This window comes from Brachyhypopomus gauderio, chromosome 5 (genome assembly GCF_052324685.1).
Source record: "Brachyhypopomus gauderio isolate BG-103 chromosome 5, BGAUD_0.2, whole genome shotgun sequence".
NCBI classification, from domain to species: domain Eukaryota; kingdom Metazoa; phylum Chordata; class Actinopteri; order Gymnotiformes; family Hypopomidae; genus Brachyhypopomus; species Brachyhypopomus gauderio.
This window is the reverse complement of record NC_135215.1, coordinates 16,328,110-16,344,557: the sequence shown is the minus strand read 5'-3', so window position 1 is coordinate 16,344,557 and position 16,448 is coordinate 16,328,110.

Below are 16,448 nucleotides of genomic sequence, written 5' to 3'. Positions count from 1 at the left end.
CTCGTCTCGTAATCACTCGGGGCTCATGTGGTCTGTCTATTTAATGTGCGTTCGCGCAGTGTCTTGTGCTTGTCATTGACTTTAGTCTGCACGTTACGTGTGTGTGTTAGTGTTGATGTATTTTGCGTGTTGCGTTGTATTGCGCAACACATGAATAAAGCAGTGACGTTGTATTCAAAGTCAAGGATTCGTGTCTTGTCCTTCGTGCGGAGCCCAGCGTTACATTTACAGAAGTTTTTTTACAGAAGTGTCGCTAAACAAACAGTGTAGCAAATAGTCTGACAACATTAAACAAGGCCAAACACAGACTGACAAAGAAGACCGACAACACACACACTTACTCTGACAACAACAAGACACAAAGGGAGGGAGGGGTCAGGGGCTTGAGCCATGACATTACAAAACCATGAGTTTTGCAAAAGTTACAAAACAATGAAATATACACATGCATCTCAGTAAAATAGAATATCATCAAAAAGTTAATTTATTTCATTAATTCAATACAAAAAGTGAAATGCATATATTATATAGATTCATGATAAACAGAGTATCTATTTCAAGTGTTTATTTCTGTTAATGCTGATTATTATGGCTTACAGCCAATGAAAACCCAAAATCATTACCACAGAAAATTACAGTAAAGTACTGCTCTGGTGCTGCTGAGGTGTTATGGAAGCCCAGGTTGCTTTGATAGCAGCCTTCAGCATGTCTGCATTGGGTTTGGGTTTGGTGTCTCTCATCGTCCTCTTGACAATACCTCATAGATTCAGATTGATATCATGCATTGTGTCACTGAGTGAGACGTGAATTGTGTCACTGTAGTAGCAGATTGGCATTGCTTGGCATGTTGACGCAGGGCGACATGCTCGTGCTCGTCATTAGCTCAGTCTCGGTCATGCTTAACTTCGTCCTGCAGCAACCTGCTGGGGCTTCACTCAGATGGTAAGCTATGTTACCCAAGTAACCAGTACGCTATGTTCTCTGTGGGGTTTCCCAGGAAAGGACCAGTACCTGAAGGCCCTACAACTCGTCTACTGTCACATAAATAACAGACATGACAGGTATAACAAACATGGGCCTAATGGAAGTAACAGCAGCACGTTTGTGTTTCATCCCCAGAAATAGCAGCGAGCGGCACAGGAACAAGAAGAAGAGAACACATGCAAATCAGGCAGCACAAACGAGGTTACTGCGAGTTTGCATCTGCACATTTTTTTAAGATGATCTGTATAGCAGGTGAATCTAGGATTGAGGGTCATGGCTTTTCCACAAAAGTGGGTTACTTGTCTGTGTTTACTTGATTTTTTAATGTCCCTGATACACGGGACCCTGTATCTTCCCAATATTATCTTCCCGATATTTGCCCACAATGATCACCACCCTCCTCAATAATCGCCACCCTCCTTTGCATTGTATTCTACTTCAGGTTGCTACCGTGACACTCGTATGGCATAACATCGGTTTCCTGAATTTGATTTATATAGTGCCTTTCAAGAACCCAAGGTCTATTTACAATTAGCACAGGTACAAGCCTTTACAAGCATTTACACACTGTTGAGAAGGAGCAAGCATTTGCACACTGTCCTCTCCACTGGAAACCTCAGACCAGAGGACTGAGTGCAGGAAGGGGAGAGAAGACAACACCCAGAGGACCATTCACCACAGGACATGCCGACACACACATTCATGTTCACACTCACAAACAATTGTTTATTGGATAAGAGACACACACAAACTGAGAATTTTGTAGGGACATGTAGCCTAATTCACAGACCCCAGCTCGGAACACAGCTTGAAATGAAAAAAAATCTCAGAAGTGCCCATTCAAAGTTTTTTTTTTCATTTTATCAAAATGTTGGTATTTTATCAAAAATTTTTTTTAATCAAAGGCTTCCCGATCTTAAGTATAGACAAGATCCTAATCATTCAGGGCTTGTCAGGGGTAGAATTGACGTGACTTGAAAGAATTCAGGCCTCGTCACCTACATATGGAGCCAGAATAAAAAAGGCAAGTCATGAATATACTGACTTCTCTGTAGAGTCCAGCCTAATTAGTCAGTGTTCAAGATACTGCTGTAGTGTGGTCTGCCACACCCTGCCCTACACACACACTGGCATTCTCTCAAGCATGTTACAGAGCATGACTAAGAGACCAAGATCTGTCATCTTATTGTCATCTTAGTGTTGTCGTCATTGCTGGTAGAGACATGGATTGCTTTAGATAAGTGAAGGCAATGGAAAATATATTTATACACAACACACACACACACATATTTGCATATATTTGTCATGGTGCTGAAGCAAAGCAGGATTAGAGCTGCTTATAATCCAATTACCTTAGACGATGTTGACATTACAAGCCTCACTGTTCAGTTCTGATTTTTTGCTCAGGTTTGATTTGCATATCTTTACTGTTCACATTCATAATGGTTCAGTTTCAGATCCATAATGCTGCTTTAGAGGATAGAACACATTTTGCGAGAAGAAGTCAGACTGCTTTAGCTGTTCTCACAACTCAAATCCTCATCTGACTGTTCTCAGTATCATTCTCAGTCTCAATCTCTTGGCTACAAATCAGTTAGGAATCTGGGCCCCATTTCTGTGTGTTCAGATCACCTTAAATGAGTCTTCAGTGAGATGCTTGCTCTTCTATTTAAAGATGATACTTGTTGTACAATGCTTTTGGGAAGCAGTCTAGGACCACATATTACAGTAAAAGTGATTCAAATCTGATTTGAAAATATCAGATTTGTGTGCCCACATGGCCCCGGGAAGAATCAGATCTGTCACATTGAGGCAAAAAAAATCAAGTTGGTAATGCAAAAATAGCCATAGTATTAATTAAACACATTTCCCTGCAATATCATCACTAATAAATACCACCCATGAGGTAACTTCCTGCTATATAGGACTAAGCATTCTTCATATTCCAGTAGCATGTGGTTGTGAATCACCAGTGTGCTTTGATTTATTTGAGTAAGTCCTACTGTGAATAAAGGTGACACATTTTAGTAAAATTGTACAGATGTGAGGATTTTAAATCAATCCGCCCTAATCTTTGTTTCCTTTTCATTTCTTGTGTGCAGTACTCCATTAATCTTAGTGTGCACTTTATCATCATCTGTTTTGCAGTTTGTGTAATCCTGAATCATGTCCTATTTTAAATCACAGGAATGAAGCAAATCATGTTGTGTGAGTGTATGTGTGTGTTTCTGGTTTCTGTGGATCTAAGCATGTGTGTGCGTGTGCGTGTGCGTGTGTGTGTGTGTGTGTATGTCAGAAGAATCCCATTAGAGAGCTGACAGAGGATGATCCACTGCATCATTTTGCAGCAGACAGTAGTATAAGCCCATCCTGTCTAAACACATTAGTGCCCATCCCATGCACCAGTAGCACACAACACACACACACACACACACACACACGTGAGCATAGTCACTGGCAAGGCAAGGAAAGACAAGCCAAAGCCAGAATTAAGCTATAATAACAGAGCTTATTACATCCTAGAATTGAACACCACATGGTAATTCTTCAAAATGAAATTATTTATTTTAATAGAAAATCTAAAAGTAAAAATAATATGCCACTGATCAAATAAAATAATGTAAAAATTAAACTAAAACTGGAAAAATACATTATAAGACTTTCTATTTTCTTAAGAGTTTATTTGTTTGTTATAAGGCCTATACATTCATGTACAAACACTTATATATATATATATATATATATATATATATATGCATACACAAATACACATGCTATGAAGGAATGACAAAGATTAACCTTTACATTTTTACTTGATGATAATTTTAGTTATCCAATATCAGTGATGTCAAATTTAAAGTGAGCGTGTTATCTCGATCAGCTCTGAATTTGACACATTGACATTTCCCAGACTTTTCCTTGCCTTTGGGTTTGGGATGGGCTTGTGTCATCACATACAAATATCAACATCAACCACAACTCAAAAAATATATATGCTGCTCCTTATAGTACAGCATCTATTATGTAATATGTCACGATTAGGGAGGGGAATGAGGCAATTTGGAAGGTTCTAGTTTCAATCTAAATGTTTAGCAATGGGTGACTAAGAGAAATATAGACAGAGACTGATAGAGAGAGGGAGAGACAGAGAGAAAGAGATACAGAGAGAGAGGGAGCGAGACCGATGGAGATAGATAGAGAGGGAGAGCTAGACAAGTAGAGAGACAGAGAGAGAGGGAGAGAGACAAAGAGAGAGAGAGAAGGAGAGAGACCCATAGGGATAGACAGATAGAGAGAGAGGGAGCGAGACCAATGGAGATAGACAGATAGATAGAGAGAGAGAGAGAGAGAGAGAGAGAGAGAGAGTGACAGAGAGAGTTGGGGATAATGTGACTACATGGAGAAAAGCATGCTCAGTGTAGCACCTGGCTGAGTGGATGTTAACCTCAATGTTTTCCCAGGAACAGGTCTGTGATCTGCTTTCTTCTGCTACCCACAAGGCTGTAGGCTCATTGCATATATTAGAAAAAGCATCAGCTTTGAATATGCCCTTGAACTTCATTATTTTAACACTGCAAGGACTTGAAGAAGCTCTTCAGAAATTGTGCAATATACAAGTGCTCAATGAAGCATTCAGATAAAAAATCTGCTCAATCGAGCATCTACATTACCCAGTATGCAATTCTGTGAGAATTGACAAAGAAATACTACAGTAAAAATCTTTACAGTGTGTGTGTGTGTGTGTGTGTACTTGTGTACTTTTTTGTGGTATTGACTTACATGTTATGTAGAGTCCTGCAGATTAGGTATGGATGGCTCCAGAAACAGACATCTGTGAGACCATACTGAATACAGGATGAATCTTTCAGTTCAGCAGGTATAGCCTGCCCACACCCCCCCCCCCCCCTTCCCACTACTATATTGTACATATGACACCCTGGTTATCTTTAGTGCATTACTAAATCATTTTAGTGCACTGCACGCACGCACACACACACACACACACACACACACACACACACACAGTGAGGATGGAGGAGAGCTGTGGTGCTGCTGAGGAGGGCTAAGCGTCAGGGTGCCTACAGCCCTAATCCACACACTCATGCACCATGTGTCTTTCAGCCAGTACTGCTGATTCTAGCAGTACATTCTGCACATTGCTGGATCAAGCCTTCCATTCTTTTGGGCTTTTGTTCTTTAAGCCTGTCCACACGCTCAGTAGCACACACACACTGCTTATACACATGCACATGCTCAGTAGCACACACACTGCATATGCAAATGCACATGCTCAGTAGCACACACACTGCTTATGCATATGGAATAGCCCACTCAGAATGTGAATAACAATACAAAATGGTGATCATCAACTCAAAGATTAAGGACAGTATGTTCTTGAAGCAATTCAACTGGAAGTGCTCGTGCATCATAGACATTTAGTTTTTGAATTAAGCCTAATTTTAAATGATTACATTCTATTATTCACTATTATATATGTGCCTAGACAGTAATTAAATACCATTAGGAACATTAGTGTGTGTGTGTGTTTGCTTTCAACATAAACCAGATAAAGAAACGCAAGAAGAGTAAGGATGTGAACAGGGCTGGACTGGGCCAAAAAATCGGCCCTGGCATTTTTGGTTTAGGGTAGGGTTGCCACCTAGGTCTGACTAGGGTGGCGAACGTAAGTTGTTGAGCGCGGGGGGTGGGGGTGGCGAACATAAGTTGTTGAGTGGGGGGGGGGGGGGGGTGGCGGATGTAAAACGTTACCGGAGGGGTTTAAAATGAACACAGCGAGAAAAAAAAAAACAGATTTAAAGTGTGCAGAAACAGTCTGAATCGTGGTTTGAACTAACCTAGTTTTTTTGCCGGGACCGAATATTAAAAAGAAGAAAAACCGGGACAAACCGGGACAGCCCGGGAAAACCGGGACAGGCACGTGAAAACCGGGACAGTCCCAGGAAAACCGGGACAGGTGGCAACACTAGGGGTACGACATAGAAAAATAATTTTAAAATTACAGGTTAAAGTCATTGGATTCAATCTTAGCATTATTATATTACAATCACTTTTATGATTTTATTGAAATAATCTCTAATATGTATTTTCTGAATATCTCTGATAAAACAGCTCAATTCTAATTCTTCAGGTTAAAGGTGCTCCCTCCTGTCACGTTGTGGGGGGGCCCCCTGCCGGTCGCCCCTGGTTACAGCGGCAGCTGTCCAGTTTTGGTCACGTGATGTTCGTCCCTCAGGTGGGCGGGACCCGTGATCCGTCTTACCTGAGGGTCGTTTGTTCATCTATATATGTCTTGTCTTTGTACCAGTTGACTGCTGGTTATTATTTCCTTAATCTGGATCTATGTCACGGGTATTTGGTTTGCGCACTTTCTATTAAACCATCCTCTTTCCCTGAGACTTGGCGTAATCGCTTCCTTTTTAGTTGCTCACCCTGCCCGTCACACCTCCTTTAAACAGCTATAACATGTATTTGTATCCAGCTACAAACAAAGCTGCTTTTTGAATTAATGCAAAGCAAACATGTCTTAAAAGTGTAACCCTCCTCAGGGTATGTACACGTCGCTCTAGGTTCGTAGGAGCTAAGAAGTGAAGCAATAACTCGCACACACACACAATTATGATTAACGGTATGATTTACTGTCACAAGCAGTAAGACAAAACATACAAAATTAAATCTAGGGCCCAATAACTAAGAAAATAAAGTGTCCTTTGATGTTGATTGTTCAATCCGGTAGGTATTTGAATTTGGGGTAATGAGAATGTCTAGTCAAGGAAAAGTCAGGTAAATAGTCAAAGTCAAGGGAGTTAAATGGGGTGCACTTTGCTCGCGTTGATTGGTAGATCCACGGTGGTGTCAGTGGAAAACCAACACAGTCCTACCACAGATGGATGGAGTTTCCTGTATGCAGGTGTGGAGATTCGCATTCAAACTGGGAGGGTCGCCATCAAACAATCAAGGGACAGCCAGATCAGGAATGATGGCTGAATCTTCAATTGTCTCCAATATCCAGGGGAAAGAAAAAGACCTGACCTGTGTGACAGGTTCATAGGACAGACTCTCGTATCAGGATCAATAAATACATCAAATTAGTCATTCAGATTTTTGTATAAAAAAGTGCAATTCTCAACTAGTATAATCAATAGTATCAAATAACAAGTATAATCAATAGTATAAAATAACAAGTAACAAGTTTATTTTTAACTATTGCCAAAACTGAGCGGAACTTCAGCGGCGCACCGGTAAGGCAGAGCCAAAAATGAAAAAAAACGGTTTCCAACGGCCATTCGTTAAGTAGAACTTGCTTCCCTACCTACCAAACCATTGAGACTGTGTCTGTTAACCGTGGCAGATATAGGAATAACAGGGCGATATGTTTTAAAAATCTATATTAAAATTTAATTAAATAATCAACATGAAATGAGCAGCAATATTAAGCTAAAGCTAGGACTTCTAAACATTAGATTGCTTGCATCAAAAGCTGTGATAGTAAACGAAATAATCTCAGATAACAGACTAAATGCACTCTGTTTAACAGAGACATGGGCTAGAGTAGACGAATATGTAAGTGATTTCAACATTCATTATGAAAATGAATCAGACCCACTGAAAACCGCGTTCGATTCCATCCTAGACTCAGTAGGTATAGCTCAAAATGTGACAGGACCTACTCACCGCTGTAAACACACCTTAGACTTAATGTCACGTTGAGGACCCCGGCCCCTCCCTTTTGGGCGTGTGTTAACATAGTCCACGTGCTTTGTCTGCGTCAGTGGATCTCCGTGGTTATGGTTATGTTGTGTGATAATCTCTCACCTGTGAATCGTCTCGTAATCAAGTGGGGCTAATGTGATTTGTCTATTTAATGTGCGCTCGCGCAATGTCCTGTGCTCGTCGTTGTCTAAAGTCTACACGTTGTGTGTGCTTGCTCCATGTTATTCGTGCGCTGTTGCGCAATATTTGTAAGAATTAAAAGTGACGTCAGTGGAAACTAAGGATTCCGTGTGTAACCCAGGCTACTTTTATTGTAAGACTGGAAATGGGTTAATATCCCTTTAAGAAATAAGACATACTTGTGAGCGGCAACGAGTTAGACAGACTGAACATAACTCGCCCTTTCTTTTACGTCGACGCGACATTGAGAAGCAGCAAAGCAAACTGCTACGAGCGAGAGATTAAAAATTGAGATTTGTGCAGATACATTGCCAACTGAGAAATATACGGAGGTGCAATTGTTCTAATCGCAGGTTTAGGACAGATTGTACAGTCAAATAAGAATTGGTAAGTTTCAAAACATTTTAAAAGATAAAATCGTACAGCGGTAAACCCATAGCGAGCAGGTTGGGGTAACTAGATATATAAATCTATATATATAATGTACTAGGCTGTATAACGAGTTAAGAGATCAAATGTGTATAGTTATTACGTTTTGTTTGTCATTTTCTTACTGTCGAATACATTATTGATTTTGAAAATGCGTTGATCTGGTATATCTGGTGGTATAGCGTGACATTTTGTGTAATGGAGCTGCCGTTTTAAATGTGTAAAATATATGCGCAACGGCAATTGTGGATTGTACTTTGGAATCACAATGTATGGAACATATGTACAATTTTGAGATGTTTCTGACATGACGCTGTTTAAAACAGGTCAGGTTTTTTGTTCACCCTTTTCTTGGCTACGCACATGGACATTCGTCACTACATGAGGGCCAAGATGGCGAGCCACCCACGAGTTCTCAACGGATATTCAGAGGGATTCGACGGCGAGCACAGTGCAGTTTGAGTAGGAACTGTTTTGAGATCGGATCGCTACGGTAGGAAGGACTTTGATTGGTGGAGTTGCTGTAAGGCGGAGCCGGTGAACACGGGGAAGATTAAATTTTTCTTCCTTATATTGAGGACTGCCATATTACAACTGTGAGCCAGTGTAAAAGCGCTGTGAGATGTAAAGTAACCGCCATTGTATTGTTGTTCTGTGTTTTGAAGGAAAAACTTGTTACATTCTATTTTTTTCTCTTTTGGTATAATTTGGGTAATCCATAAGACAATATTGAGGTATTACATTGTTATAAAAAGAACATAAATTAGCATTAGAACCCAAGGTGCTTTAAATATATCCATTATAAAACAATTAGCTTATTGACCATTAGGAATTAATACTTAGGAATTAATAATTAGGAATTAATAAGTCAATAATAATCTAAAAATACTATTATTACTATACAATACCATACTACTAATACATTACAATACTATAATTGGTAAATACATCTAAACATAGTAGTGGAAATAAAATAAAATAAGTAGACATCAAATCTAGGAGGATTCCAAGGTAAAAGATTTTATTTTATTTTTATTAAAAAAAAAAAAGGGGGATTCGAGTTTTAATTGGTTGAACACTTGAAAGCCTTATTGTCCTGATTAAAACCCAACTTGTTAATGGTCTTTTGGTATTTGGAGTCTACTTCTCTTTTGTATTACCAGTGAGCATAAAACTACTCCTAGAACCTAGAACTGGTCCATAACCCTTCTGGAGTGTAATCTTATTATCTACTGAGGTAAGATAGGAGGGACACACGGGTTACAAGCAATTTCTTGGCGAGCCAGCCAGGAGTAGTTAGGACTTGTTAACTGGTACTTAAGTAGCAATAATCCCTAAATTTAAAATAAATAAATAAACCTTAAACAAAATGGAAGTAGTTGAAACTGAGAGAATTAAAGTACCGAATGCACTACTAGTTAGTGGTGCCACTAATACCGAATTGGATAATGATTTAAGTGACTATTTAAGCAGATATGGCCACATAAGTAGGATCATTTGGGTTGACGAGCCTACCTCACTTTACCATAGATCTGTTATTGTTGAGTTTGACAGTGGTCTGGCAGTCAAAACCTTAGAGGCCCAGCTTCCTTACAAATTTGAGCACCCTCATCAGCCTGATGTTATTTATGAGATTAAAGCCTTGTCTAGTGCATATGTCCCCACAGTCAGTAGTAGTGCCACCAAAGGGTATTTGGAGGAATTGCGGAGAATCGCTAAACTCAGTGGGAAATCCTTTAATGATCTATTGGCAGAGGAGCTTGCTAGATGTAAAGAAGTAGAAATAACTGAAGCAGACTGCATGGGAACTGACTGTATCCCAACTGCAAGTAGCAAAGAGCTTTCCTCTCCCAAGTCCTCATCACCTGTTCCCAGTGGCCAAAGCAAAGAAAAAAAAAGGGACCGGACGCCGATTATTAATCAAGGTCCCATAAGAGCGAGGCACACTCCTACCATCCCATTAGATGATATGAACCCTCCCGAGGTTCAACGAGTGGTCATTGAGCATATTGTTCGGAGTGAGGAAACTACTTCACATACACATTCTCCAATCCGGCTGAGATCCTTTTCTGGAAAAATTCCCCGTCCGGGAAATGAAGTCGATTATGAATCTTGGCGAAACAGCGTTGAGCTTCTTCTTCAAGACCCAGCTGTTTCTGACTTGCATAGGACTCGTAGAATTCTGGATAGTTTGTTGCCTCCAGCTATAGACCTAGTTAAGTCATTAGGTCTCCAAGCATCCCCCCACATCTTACTTGTCCTTGCTAGATTCTGCTTATGGGGCTGTAGAAGATGGTGATGAACTACTAGTCAAGTTTTTAAACACCTTGCAAGATGCTGGTGAGAAAGCTTCTCAGTATCTACATCGGTTGCATCTAGTGCTAACTGTAGCTGCTAAGCAAGGGAGTGTGTCTTCTAGTGAGTTTGAGCGACAATTGTTGCGCCAGTTCTGCAGAGGTTGTTGGGATAACCGGTTGATTGCAGAGCTCCAGCTTGAGCAAAAGAAAGATAAACCCCCATCATTCTCTGAGTTGCTACTTCAGTTGCGCTGTGAAGAAGATAGGCAAACCGCTAAGGATTGCAGGATGCGGAAACACTTGGGGGCTGTGCGTGTAAAGGCAACTTCTCAAGTGATGAGCATTTCTGATACCTCAGATTCCAGTGCAGAAGACATTACATCTCGTTTAAAGAACCAGGTGGCTGTTCTGCAGGAACAGGTAACCAAGTTGAAAGTGAAACAACCACGAGCCGTTGATAATGAAGGTGAACTAGTTCAAGAACTAAAGAAGCAAGTAGCTGACTTACAGAGTCAGGTGACCACCTTACGTTCAAGGAGCTCTTGGAAGGCTGAGCCAGTGGTCTGCACCAAGAAATCCCAGTCTGTGCAAGTAACACTGCAGGATGTTACCCCTACCTATGCTCACAAATCTGACCGTCCAAAGGCTTGGTATTGCTTTAACTGCGGTGAAGATGGCCACATCGCCAGCAAATGTGCAAATTCCACAAACCCTTCCCTAGTAGCTCTTAAACGGAAGCAGTTGAGGGAGAAACAGAATGCCTGGGACTCTCAGCAGAAGTCTCCTCCAACAGCACATTTAAACTGACCTCAGCCTCCGTTGCGGGACAAACAGGGGCTGATGCACGAGTAGAGCGTCCCCACAAGCACAGAGCGACCAACCAATATATTAGCATGGAGGATGAACCATTATCACTGCCCAAGGGTTTAGTCGGGGAGAAATGTATGTCAGAGATGTACATAGCAGGCAGGAAATGTGCTAGCGTCTTAGATACTGGCTCTCAAGTTACCACTATACCTCAGTCCTTCTATGAGCAAAATCTCTCACACCTAACAATTAACCCACTCAGTGATTTGCTAGAAGTCGAGGCTGCAAACGGACAACGTGTTCCTTATCTTGGCTACATTGAAGTGGATGTTGTTTTTCCTGAAGGCTTCCTTGGTGTCCAAGTTGAATTGACAACTCTTGCCCTGGTTGTTCCAGACAGGCGTACTGGTACTTTGCCAATGATCTTAATAGGTACAAACACCCTGGACCAGGTGTATGAAAAGTTTTCCAAACAACATCCTAGTAGGCATCATTCCCCTCTGGCCTATGGGCTTAAGACGGTTTTGAGGTCTCTCGCATGCAGGTTCAAGCAGAAAGAAGACAGTCAAATAGGCTTAGTACATCTGCCTAGGACTGGACCTAAAACTATTCCAGCTGGCAAGAGTTTAGTTTTAGAAGCAGCGGTCAGAATGTCCAATCGAGGGACAGATAAATGGGTTCTGATGGAACCATCTTCCACGTCTACTCTGCCTGGAGGGTTGCTGGTCACAAGTTGTTTACTTGCTCTTCCAGACAATCCAAATTCAAGACTCCCGGTAGTTTTAAAAAATGAAACTGGGCATGACATTGTACTTCCATCACGGCAAGTCCTTGCTGAGTTGCATTCCTTGCAGCAAGTGTGCGAAATTAACTCAGCTGTTGAGAGAACCCTGACGGAGAACCCTGACTCAGTTAAACATGGAAAATTGTGCTTTGATTTTGGTGACTCACCGTTACCTCCTGAGTGGAAAGAGAGAATTTCTAGGGAGCTGAATGCCATGCAGGAGGTTTTCTCTCAACATGATTTGGATTATGGTAGAACTGATAAAGTTAAGCACCATATTAAGTTAAGTAATGAAACCCCATTTAAGCATAGAGCCAGACCCATTCATCCCTGTGACCTGGAAGCTGTTCGCAGGCATTTGCAGGAGTTACTTGAGGCAGGAGTGATCAGAGAATCTGAATCGTCCTTCTCCTCTCCCATTGTTGTAGTTAGGAAGAAGACCGGGGATGTCCGATTATGCGTTGACTACCGGAAATTGAATTTGCAGACCATCAAGGATGCATATGCTCTGCCCAACTTGGAGGAAACTTTCTCAGCTCTAGCAGGTTCTAAATGGTTCTCTGTATTAGATCTCAAGTCAGGGTATTATCAGGTTGAAGTAGAAGAGTTAGATAAGCACAAAACTGCATTTGTTTGTCCTTTGGGGTTCTGGGAGTTTAACCGTATGCCGCAGGGCATCACCAATGCTCCCAGCACTTTCCAGAGGTTAATGGAAAAATGTATGAGTGACCTACACCTGAAGGAGGTCTTGGTTTTTTTGGATGATTTGATAATATTCTCTGATAGCTTGGAGGAGCACGAGAGCAGACTGCTCCGAGTGCTAAGTCGCTTACAAGAGTATGGGCTGAAGCTTTCTCAAGAGAAGTGTAAGTTTTTTCAGACATCAGTGAGATACTTGGGACACATCATATCTCAGCATGGTATTGAGACAGATCCTGAGAAAATACAAGCTTTAAAAACCTGGCCAAGTCCTAAAACTATCAAGGAGTTACGTACCTTCTTGGGGTTCGCCGGATACTACAGAAGGTTTATCCAGGACTACTCCAAGATTGTGAAACCCTTGAATGATTTGACTGTTGGCTATCCACCACTAAGAAAGGGAGTCTCTCACGGGAAGAGAGCACACCATCATAATCCAAAGGAACCCTTTGGACAGCGTTGGACTGATGAATGTCAAAAAGCCTTCAGCCTGGTTATTGAGAAACTCACAAGTGCCCCTGTTCTGGGCTTTGCTGACCCTAAACTACCATATGTGCTCCATACTGATGCCAGTACAACTGGATTGGGTGCTGCACTGTACCAGGAGCACAAAGGAGTTATGAGAGTTATTGCCTATGCTGGTCGTGGGTTGTCATCGAGTGAAACTCGATATCCAGCTCACAAGCTTGAGTTTTTAGCCCTTAAGTGGGCTGTGACAGAAAAATTCTGTGATTATTTGTATGGTAGTTCATTCACTGTGGTCACAGACAGTAATCCTCTGACCTACATATTGACTTCCGCCAAATTAGACGAAACCAGCTACAGATGGTTATCAGCCCTTTCAACTTTTAGTTTCAAGCTTCAATATAGAGCTGGGAGACAGAATCTTGATGCTGACGGTCTCTCTAGACGACCACATGACCAGGAGCTAGACGATCTACAAGGGAGAAAAGAGCAGGAGAGAATTCAGCAGTTTATTCACTGTCATGCATCTGAGATGGAAGACATGGCCATTAGATCAGGGGTAGTTCAGGCCATCTTTGAAAAACATCAGACTCAGCAGGCGTTAGCCGATGACACAGATGTAATTTCTTGTTCTCTTATTGAATCAGTAGCTATGAACACAGAAGCGATTCCAGGCAGTTTTGACCCATCTCAGCTTCATGTTGGCTCACCAATGATTCCAGTGTTCTCAGAAGAAGAGATAAGAGGCAAACAGAGGGCTGATCCTGTTATTGGTGTTGTCAGTCACCATTTGGAAACAGATGAGACTGTACCTCCCTCAGTTAGAGCAGAGCTTCCAGAAATTTCCTTGTTATTACGTGAGTGGAAAAAGCTAGAAATGAAGGATGGAATTCTCTATCGGAGACGGCAAGACAATGGAGAGACTCACTATCAGTTAGTCCTCCCTGAAGCACTAAGGGATATGGTCCTTAAGAGTCTCCATGATGACATGGGCCATCTAGGTATAGAGCGTACTCTTGACCTTGTTCGGAATAGGTTTTATTGGCCCAGGATGAGTGTACATGTTGAAAGAAAGATCAAGACATGTATGAGATTTGTATGTCGGAAGGCATTACCTGAGAAGGCTGCTCCTTTGGTCAACATCAAGGCAACAAGACCCCTGGAGTTGGTCTGCATGGACTTTCTGTCATTGGAACCGGACGCACATAATACCAAAGATATTCTAGTTATCACTGATTTCTTCACCAAGTACGCAGTGGCTATACCAACGCCTAACCAAAAGGCTCGTACAGTAGCTAAGTGTCTTTGGGAGAACTTCATAGTTTATTATGGCATCCCTGAAAAATTGCACAGTGATCAAGGACCAGATTTCGAATCAAAAACAATAAAGGAACTGTGCGAGATCATGGGAACACACAAAACTCGCACCACGCCATATCATCCCAGAGGAAACCCTGTTGAACGTTTCAACCGAACTCTTCTGAGTATGCTGGGAACCTTGAGGGATCATGACAAGAGACACTGGCGAGACTTTGTGAAACCATTAGTACATGCTTATAACTGTACGAAACATGATTCGACTGGGTTCACGCCGTACGAGCTTTTGTTTGGAAGGCAACCCCGCTTACCGATTGATCTGGTTTTCAACACCCCGCTGAACAGGAGTCAGTTGCATTCACATTCACAATATGTGCAGCACTTGAAGACGCAGCTACAGGAGAGCTACAGAATAGCTTCCCAGAATGCTGAGAAAGCAGGACTAAAAAACAAAATTCGTTTTGACAAGCGAGTAACAGAATCTGCGTTGGAGGTAGGAGACCGTGTTCTGGTCAGAAATGTGCGCTTAAGAGGGAAACATAAACTGGCTGATAAGTGGGAGTCCTCCAGTTATGTTGTTGTGAGCAAGGCTGGTGATTTGCCTGTGTACACAGTGAGACCTGAAAACAAAGATGGGCCCACAAGGACAATACATAGAGATCTTTTACTGCCATGTGGGTTCCTTCCCATGGCTAATGAAGAGCCTGAGCAACCCGTGGTTAGGAAAAGACCTCCTACTCGCCAAAACCCTGTCATTGAAGATCAAGAAGAGTTAATGATGGAGCATGATGACCAGGAGTCCATTACCTATCGTTATACTCTCGTGCCAAAGATGTTTGTTAGGGAGGGACTCCAGTCACCTCTCGAGTGTGAAGCTCTACCACATAGATCAGAGAGCCCAACCTCACACTAGTCCTGAAGCCACATTGTTAGAGGATGTACCTGACATTGTTGCCCCAGGAGCAAGAGAGGAAAATGAGTGCAGTCATGTGGAAGACCTTTTGCCTGTGGATGATCCAGTTCTAGATGATGCAATGAGTCAAGGTGCGCTTGTCTACGAATTCCATGGAGGAACTGCGAATGATTCAAGAACTGAACTAGAGCACATTGCTACAGAACCTGATGTAGATGTACCAGAAGCCATTCTGCACGAACCACGCACTCAGGATGTCCGTTCTGAACATATTCCTGAGGAAACAGGAAAAAATGCTCTAATTGAACAAGAGTGTGAGAACACAGGGGGAGTTTATGAGGATGAATGTACTCCCTTAAGGAGATCTGTGAGACAGAGAGAAAAACCAAAGATCTTGACTTACCCTGAGTTAGGGAATCCCCTTGTCTCTGTAGTTCAGTCTCTGCTCCAGAGTCTAAGCACAGCTATTACTGAGTCCCTTATGGAATCTAACCATGTTAGTTAAAATTGTCAAGACAAATTGGAGCCTTGCACAGGGACGTGCAAAGAGTAAGGAGGGGAGGGTGTAACCCAGGCTACTTTTATTGTAAGACTGGAAATGGGTTAATATCCCTTTAAGAAATAAGACATACTTGTGAGCGGCAACGAGTTAGACAGACTGAACATAACTCGCCCTTTCTTTTACGTCGACGCGACATTGAGAAGCAGCAAAGCAAACTGCTACGAGCGAGAGATTAAAAATTGAGATTTGTGCAGATACATTGCCAACTGAGAAATATACGGAGGTGCAATTGTTCTAATCGCAGGTTTAGGACAGATTGTACAGTCAAATAAGAATTGG